Raw genomic sequence first — 9,093 nt, forward strand, 5'->3', positions numbered from 1 at the left:
TTTGATTTGAAAATAAAATAATTGACAAATCTCACAATTATGAACGTTCAATCTCCCATATACAAAAGTTAAAGTTAATAAAAGATTCAATAGTTATTACAACTCAAAAATTGTGAAACGGAATTATGCTTATCAGTGTGCCGTAAGTCATTCAAGTTGGCCAGAATAGATTGTTGCTTGATCAGAGAGCGAGCCTGTGAGCATAAAAAAATATTAATTATCCCTTCTTTTTACTTGGTGTTCTTTGATTTCAACAGACCTTTAGTTTCGTTTCATAACAAGATATGCGGTTTGGTTTGATGACGGTTTCGATAACAACCTCTTTTTTTTTTTTTTTTTTTTAAATATTAATATTAATATAATATAATAAGGGTAATTTGGGAAGAAAAAAAAACAAATAATATATGCCTTCCGTTTTTTATAATTAATTTAGATATGTTGAAATGTGCAAATTGTTCTCAATTCATGGATTGGTGAAAGGTACTGCCATGTGATACTCTATTGGCATACAAAAATTTCTCGAATTCATGTACCTTGAAAGTGACAGAAGTACGTAAGCAGTAATTTTCCTCAAATTTGGAACTAAGGAAGGAAGTACTACCTTAGAGTATGCTCTTGTTACAATGTCACATTGCAATTTGAGTGAACAATTGAGAAAGAAATTGCAATTTTATGATTGCAAATTTTTTAGGAAAAATTGCACATACGTGGAAATTGGAGAAAACATTTACAAATTAATGAAAAAATTTATAAATTTAATTATTAATATTTTTAAAAAAAAATTCATTGATTTTTTGAATTTTTGATATTTTGATTTTTTTTTTTTGAAAAATTACAGTGCTGTGTACTTTCCCCAATCTTTTATGTATAATGTATGATACATATTCAAAAAGTGGGTGTTGGAGTGCGTGGCATATAATTGTCCAAATTTGAAAAATCAAAGTCAAGTCTATTGATACCTCAAAAAAAAAAAAAAAAAAGTCAAGTCTATTGGGGGGCAGCATAAACATTCAGGTATGATTTTCTTGCCCTCTTTGCACGACGGATTAAAGTTGAGAATTGATTGAATGGTTCTTCCCAACTGCATGCCGTGAACGTAGGCTACATAATTTGAGTCAATTTGAGTCGAGCAGTACTTTTATAATAGATTCTAGGGAGCTGTTCACTTACGCATTTTTGTAAAATTATTTATGTGATTTGTAAAAATTTATTCATTTTGTGAAAACTTAATTTTTTTCAACAAACTTATCTATTTTTGTGTTCACTTACGTATTTTCGTAAAATCACTTATGTGATTTATGCAAACTTACGCATATTTGTGTTGTTCTAAATTTTTAGTAACAAACTAACCCATTTTTGTGAAAACTTAAGCATTTTTGTGAAATTATTTACGTGATTTGTGAAAATTTATGCATTTTGTGAAAACTTATTTTTTCTTATCAACTTACCTATTTTTGTGTTTACTTACGCATTTTTGTGAAATCACTTTGATTCGTGAAAACTTATGCATATTTGTGGTGTTCTAAATTTTTAAGAGCAAACTTATCTATTTTTGTGAAAACTTATGCATTTTTGTAAAATTACTTATGTCATTTGTGAAAACTTACGTATTTGTAAAAACTTGCGCATTTTGTGTTGTTCTAAATTTTTAGGAACAAATTTACCCTTTTTTTGAAACTTATGCATTTTTGTAAAATTAGTTACGTGATTTGTGAAAACTTATGCATTTTGTATTGTTCTAAATTTTTAAGAACAAACTTACCCATTTTTTTGAAACTTACGTATTTTTGTGAAATCGGTTATGTGATTTGTGAAATCTTACGCATATTAGTGAAAACTTAATTTTTTTCATTTTTGTGTTCATTTACGCGTTTTTGTGAAATCACTTATATAATTTGTGAAAATTTACATATATTTGTGTTATTCTAAATTTTTGGAACAAACGTACTCATTCTTGTGCTCACTTATGCATTTTTGTGAAATGACTTGGGTGATTTGTGAAAATTTACGCATTTTGTATTGTTTTAATTTTTCAGATACAAACTTACTCATTTTTGTGAAAATACTTACACGTATATAATATAATCTATTTTTTTATTAGTTTTACCTGTAAGGTGACCTGCTTAACAGGTCACCAATGTATAAGTTGTAACACAAATTTGTGTAACTAATTACACAAATTGTATAAACTTACGCTTTTTTGTATTGTTTTAATTTTTTTTATGGGACTTTTTTAGTATGGTTAAAACAACTAAAACTAATACCAATAGTGAGCAAACACTAAAATAAACAAATATAAATATACATTTTAATAAGAAAAAGATAATAGCATTATTTTTTATTTATTTATATTACTAACGAAGTATTGGTAAGAAGAAGCTCAAGTGTTATTGTAACACCTCCAAAACAATACAATAAAACCAACTTAGAAAGAGAGTAATAATCTTCCATTCATCAGAGTTTGTATTATAAAAGATAATACATGCAATATACATTTATAAATATTCATCCTGAATCTATAGCATGTAATACCAGTTAATAATCAACAAAATAAATGTCCTACAGACTTACATCTTTCCAAGACATTGCTTGGTCAAAATAAAAGAAATAGTCTAACTCGATACAACTTAGCCCTTGGCTATACAAAATAAACAAAACAAAAGGAAGCTCTTGCTCTTAGTCTCCCCAAACTATTGTCTCGGGGGAAGCATGTCTCCAACACTTGAAAATGCTTCCCAAGTAAGGTGAGTCAAAATTCAGTAAAAACATACTAACACAATATATAAGAATTAACAAGACATAAGTGTGATGCACAGGTTTAATGTCCTACGACAAAATCTTTATAACTCTTTCCAAACCATATTATGCCAAACTTGCATATCAATTCATTCATTTTAATTCAATAAATACATCCACTGCATTCAACCCATCAACAGAGGTTACACCTCACAAGTTCCCAACAGATAAAATCATCATACAAATACATTTACTTTTATTTGTCATTTTACGAAAATTTCGTCCGCGGGAATCGACACCCATGTATACAAATGGTTTTGAGGACTTTCACTCTGGACACACAGGCCAACTTAGTTCAACGGAATCCATCCCCTTTCTTCTCCTCAAAACATGGAGTACATCTCATTTCTCCTCCCAAATATCATACATATACAATGTATATCATTCATAATCATATTCAATGATAATGGTTAAAGAATTGGTTTCAATTGCCTAATCTACATGCAATGTCTACAACAATTATGACTATCCTCCACCGATAGCCCAAAGTAGTTATCTCTAAACAGATATACAATTTCTATAACAGATAAATCATCAAATTTCCATAGGTGAGTTGAAAAATCTAGAAATCCCCTAGATGTTGATTTGTGATTATGTATCAATTTTAAGCAGTAAACAACAATCCCAATCAAACAATCAAGACAAATCGACACAACGATTTTACGTGGAAAAACAACAATTGGACACCTCCAATTGTGATAAAAAAAACTACGAGCAACAGCCACAAAACAATCCACTAAAAAGATATAAAGGAATTACATAGGTATACTCTCAATTACCTAGTGAATCCACGTCCGAATTGAACCAACCCCTATGTGTCTCTTCCAATCCCGTCTTCACCTCAGAATTGTCTTCACGATGAGCCACTTCAGAATCCACCAAAGCTTCAGGCTCAAATTCTTTAGAATCCACCGAAGAACAACTCTCTCTTTTGTATAGAATGAACAAACAAACCTTTGATGTATTCTTCGTAACCCATGAGTTGAATACTCAATTAAACATCAAAGAAAACTAGCAAAATATCCTCAGATATAAACCCTAGAACCCAAGAAGAAGATCTGGAGAAGTAATCCTAAAATATGACTGAATCACGTATTTATAGAAAACTGTCCCGCGATCTCCGCCCGAGCGTCAGATTGGCCGCTCGAGCGCGGAAAGTTTCGCTCGAGCGGGAAAAACAACATCCAGTATTTTTGCAGGCGAACACACTTCTGAAACCCAATATTCTCCGCTCGAGCGGGGGAATGTCCGCTCGAGCATAAAGGCAACTTGGAATGCATTTTTGCATTTTGCTTCGAGGGCGCTGCCCCTCGACCCCGCCATGGCGCTGCCCTAGACCCGCCAAGGGACGCTGCCCCCTGGACCCCCGCGAGCTGACCAGCCAGCTCGATCCCCGTCATAATCAGCGAAGTGGCAATCTTGAAAGAATTAACACCACAAACTTCTCTGCAAGGCACAATTCGGGTTGGATTCACATCTAAAACAGGTATCCTCACTGAAATAAAAATATGAAAACAAGTACAACTGAAAGGAGTTTTGTCAAACGGGATTTCCAAGAATAAAAACCTAACATGAGTGATTAAGCAAATCCAACAACACCATTCATGTATACATCCTCTCAATTTCACATTTTTCATACCAATTTCATTATTTAAACAAAATAATTATTCAAAATATTTCAGGGCAAGCTCCCCATTTTCCAAATATTAACCCAAAGGCCAAAGTCAACTATTTTGACACAAGATAACCTCATATCCAAACCCCATAATCATATATACAACACCCCCATAGAAACCCCTCTTTTAAACTTAAACCCAAACCCTAGTGTAGACACCCCATTTTTTACCGACCTTAAGACTCAAACGTCACCGATTGAGCGCTTGGTGATGTTGCATATTGTGCTCGTTCTGAAGTTTCAGAGTCTTAGCTGCGAGCCTTGCCTCCGGACTTCCGGACTCTTTTGTGCTTTGCCTCGGTTTTCGAACCAGGCCCTATTTTCTCTGTTTTCTCTTCCCGAAGGGAGGGAGAGGTCTCGTAGATCATCTCTCAGTGGCCGTAGGCTACGTTTCGTGGTCGTAGGCCATTTTTCCCGTTTGGAGCCTAGTTTCCGATTTTTCAGAGCCGACGGCCATGTGCCTCGGTTCGGGACCGCTTAACCACCTCCGTTTGCTCCGGTTTTTGGCACATACCTTATTTCCTCCCTTTTGAGGGACACTGTGGTCCGAGAGACCAACTTCGTGGTCGGACACCACTTCCGGTGCCTAACAGCCAACTTTCGGGGCCCCGAACTGCGTGTTTTGGCTCCCGTACCTTCATTCTGTATTTTTGGGCTCCAACCCGAACTTGAGATAGTCATATTTTGAGGTCCTTTTCATGTTTGATTAAGGACCTTTTGCTGTTTGAGATCTCCTCCTATCACTTGCTTCTTTAACGCTCTTTTTGGCCTATTTTTGCACGGTATTTTAGGCTTACTTGTGAGCTGTTTCGGACTTGGACATAAATTACAAAGTGTCTTTTTTTGAGCCCCTCTTCAACTTTGTTGAAGGGCTCTCGGCCATTTGGGTCTAGAAGCTACCACTTGCCTTTATATCCCACTTTTTGGCCTTTTTGGGGGGAAACTTGAATTGTTTCCCCCCCCATTTTTCCCCCTCTTTTCCACCTCTTTTGCTTATAAAACCAGCAACTCCAGCTCTGGTTTAAGGGTTACAAAAAATTGTTTAAAGCTTTTTACATAAAATCCCCTCTCTCTCTCTCTCTCATCCAAGCTCTAAAACCCTAAGCTTCTTGCACTATTTACCCTACAACCCCTAGCCTATCACCTCCATTACTCATTTCAGTACCTTAGAGGACATTTGAAGAGGTTGAAAGCTTAGATTTTCAGACTAAAAGCTGCTGGAAAGTTGTTCTTCAAGGGTGAGTCCCTATTTCCCTTAAACTTCCACTTTTTTGCATGATTGTTTAGCTTTACTTGCAAGTATTTTTGGACTTCGATCCAAACTGAAAAAGATCATATTCTGAGGTCATCTTCATGTTTGATTAATAAATTTTTTCTGTTTGAAGTCTTCTTCTCCCCCTTTGTTCTTTACCTCTCTTTTAGGGCTTATTCTTGCATGATATGTTAGCCCTGTTTTTAAGCATTTCTGGGCTCTGAGCCAAACTGTAAAGTGGCTTATTTTGAACCTTTCTTCAGCATTGTTGAAGGGTTCATCACTGTTTGAGGCTTCCATCTTCCACTTCCCTTTATATCCCTCTTTTGGCCATATTTTTGCATGATTTGTTAGCCTCTCGTGCTTCTGTTTTTAGGCCCTGGTCCGAACTATAAGTGGCCTTATTTTGACCCCCTCTTCATGTTTCATTAAGAGTCTTTCACTGTTTGAGGCATCCTTTTTGTACTTTGTGTTATAGCTCTCTTTTAGGCCATATTTTGCATAGTATTTTAGGCTTGCATGTATACTATTTTGGGTCTGGCCATCAACTGAAAAAAGCCATGTTTTGGATTCCTCTTCAAAAATTTTGAAGGGCCCTCTTTTGTTTGAGGCCAGAAACTGTGACTTGCTTCTTTATCTCACATTTAGGGCCATTTTTGCATGCTAGCTTAGCCCCATTTGCGTTCACCTTTTCGTCTTACTTAAAACTGGAAACATGCTTGTTTTGGGACTGCCTTGAATCTGTCTTCATGCTTCATGATCAAATAATGCATGCTTTGTATAGCTATAGGCCAATGCATATGCCTAGTTTTGCATTTTGGGTACTATTTCATGCATCGGGTGCCATGTTTCCATGATTCGGGGCTGTTTTTCATCATATTTCAGCGCTGAAATTTGCATGCTTGCATGCCATATTCCATGCCTTGCCATGTCTTGTTAGAGTGGCATTTCATGCCTTAGGGTCGGTCCTCGATTTGCATGCATGAGTGCACGTACTTCGAGAGTCTCATTTTCATCTAATGGCCTCTTATGTGAGTGTGGCTGAGGTCCACTCATGTTGGTGTAAGTCCATTATGCATTGTGTATGCCATTTCATTTCATAGCATTGCGTATGCTAGGTTGTATGTTAGCGCATTGTGTATGCCATGTTATCTCGTGCATCGTGTATGCCATTTCATAGCATTGTGCATGCTAGGTTGTATTTTAGTTGCATTTCATGCATATCATGCATATTGCATCATGCTTGGGATAGGAGTTAGCCCGAGCACGGGAAACGAGGGACGTTTCGTACTTCGAGTGACGGAACGTGCCTCAATTCCCAGTCGCCGACACTCCGGATTATCCATGATGGAGTCTAGGTTTTGTTGTGTTTTCATATGCATTCATTCTATATTGAGTTGTGCAATTTGACTCCTCGGCTATCATGCATCGAGATGCGTGATTGGTGGCACGAGGATCGAGGCATGCATACATTTGTGAAAATACATTGCTATGCCCCTTTCCTGCTCTCTGTTGCAGCAAATCAAGAATCAGCAGTCTTTCGGGGCTTGGCGCGCATTCCAAGAATAAATTGCAAACAGAGGCTAATCAGGGCATCGCCGTGGATTTCCGCGCAAGGCAACCCGAGCATGCATCATTCATCATCCGGAGCGGAGTCGAGGCAGCCCTTAGCTTGCATGCTAGTTTACAGCTTTTTTAGTTTAATTGTTATTTAATTAGGGTTTTGTAATTATTTATTTGAACTGTAATTATTCATTTATTTGGGACTGTATATTATTCTTTCGGACCCTCTGCGTGAGGGCACAACTGTAATAAGTGTGCGTGTGTGTGATGTATGTCTTCCAACCCCACGTCTTTCTTCTCTTTTATTTACCAGCTTATGATGGTTAAATTAGGGCATGTTTTAATTAGCATACAGTATGATAGCATGTTTGCATTCATTCATCTGTATTGCATGCACCGGGCTCGGTGCATTATACTAACTGCATTGTATTTTCAATTTCAAGTTGAATACATGTTAGCTGTAGCATTTCATATGCTATGTTTAGAATAGCCGAGCCTATTATAGTTGCATTTTTGCATATGTTGCATTAGGCATTCCTGTATAATTAGGATCATGCATGATTTCTAATTAGCTTCTGTTTTGGCTTGGAGTACTCGGTAAGTTTTATGCTTTAGCATCCTTGCATGCATGTGAGTGACTGCCATGAATAGCATGCTTACCATGAGGCTATATGCTTATGTGATATAACTGCCTGAATGCCTGTGGGTGAAGGTTGGGTTATTTGAATTGGAACAATTCATCAAATGTGTGTTTTAAGCCCACTAGATAGTGGCAAAATCATGTTTTCAAAGCCCACCTGAGGGTGGCAAATCCACGTCTTAGCCTACTTGCGGGTAGCACCATCAAACCATCTTTCAAACAAACAAACATGAAATGTTTTGTTTCAATTCAGGCGACCCAGTCTATACTTGTATGCTGTGCGCATCACATAGTAATCTAGGCTAATAACCGGAATAAGAACGCATAACGTTTTCAAAAATAGATATCATGGTTAGTAGAGGCCAATCTTTGATCTGGCGAGCGAGGGTGCTCACGAAGTGACCTTCCCTAATCGTACCCAAGTTCCCGAGCCGAGGCAACTTTGGTGATGACGGACACGTGGCCTTAGGCAAACGAGTCAGGGTTTCCTAATTTTCCCAAAATAAAACATTTAGGTGGCGACTCTGTATCTGGCAAAGCAGTCCATGTTTGGCACTTCTTTCAAAAAAATCTGTTTTCTCAAAACGATTTGCCGGATTTGGACTCTTTGGTTCAGATTAAGAACCGTGACAATTTGAGAGTCCGAGCTGTAGTGACCCCAAATGAACAGAACGGGACTCATCCTCCCGGGGCGTTCGGGGACGTCTACAGTTTCTGGCGACTCTGCTGGGGATTTAGAGAACTTGACTCGAACTCATGATATCTTGTTTTGACTATACTTGTGTGTTTCTTTGCATTGCATTTGCATTGGTGCGCCTAGGACACCGTGTTTGCCATCTGCTATTCCTGAACGGTTTGCCGGAGGCTTGTCTTGTCAAGGCATGACCATAAAGCTGACCGGTTGTGGGCTCTGCCAGTATGGGAACACAAACCCCTGTTTTACCGGGGCACCCTTTTGACCATTTGACCTAGTGCATATCGAAATCCATAGTGACCATCCCAAACTAGGACAGGTTGCTTACCCGATTTTAAGTTGTTTGAAACCACTGCGTGCGTAGTGAAACCCTAACTCCTGACAAAATAGGACAGGGAAACCCTATCCCAACATAGAGGTGTTTTGGCTCTCACTTGTCTGCTATGTGCTTTTAGAGTGCGTCTCTATAGGAA

The sequence above is a fragment of the Camellia sinensis genome, chromosome 6, assembly GCF_055761805.1.
Source record: "Camellia sinensis isolate YWXY chromosome 6, ASM5576180v1, whole genome shotgun sequence".
Lineage (NCBI taxonomy): Eukaryota > Viridiplantae > Streptophyta > Magnoliopsida > Ericales > Theaceae > Camellia > Camellia sinensis.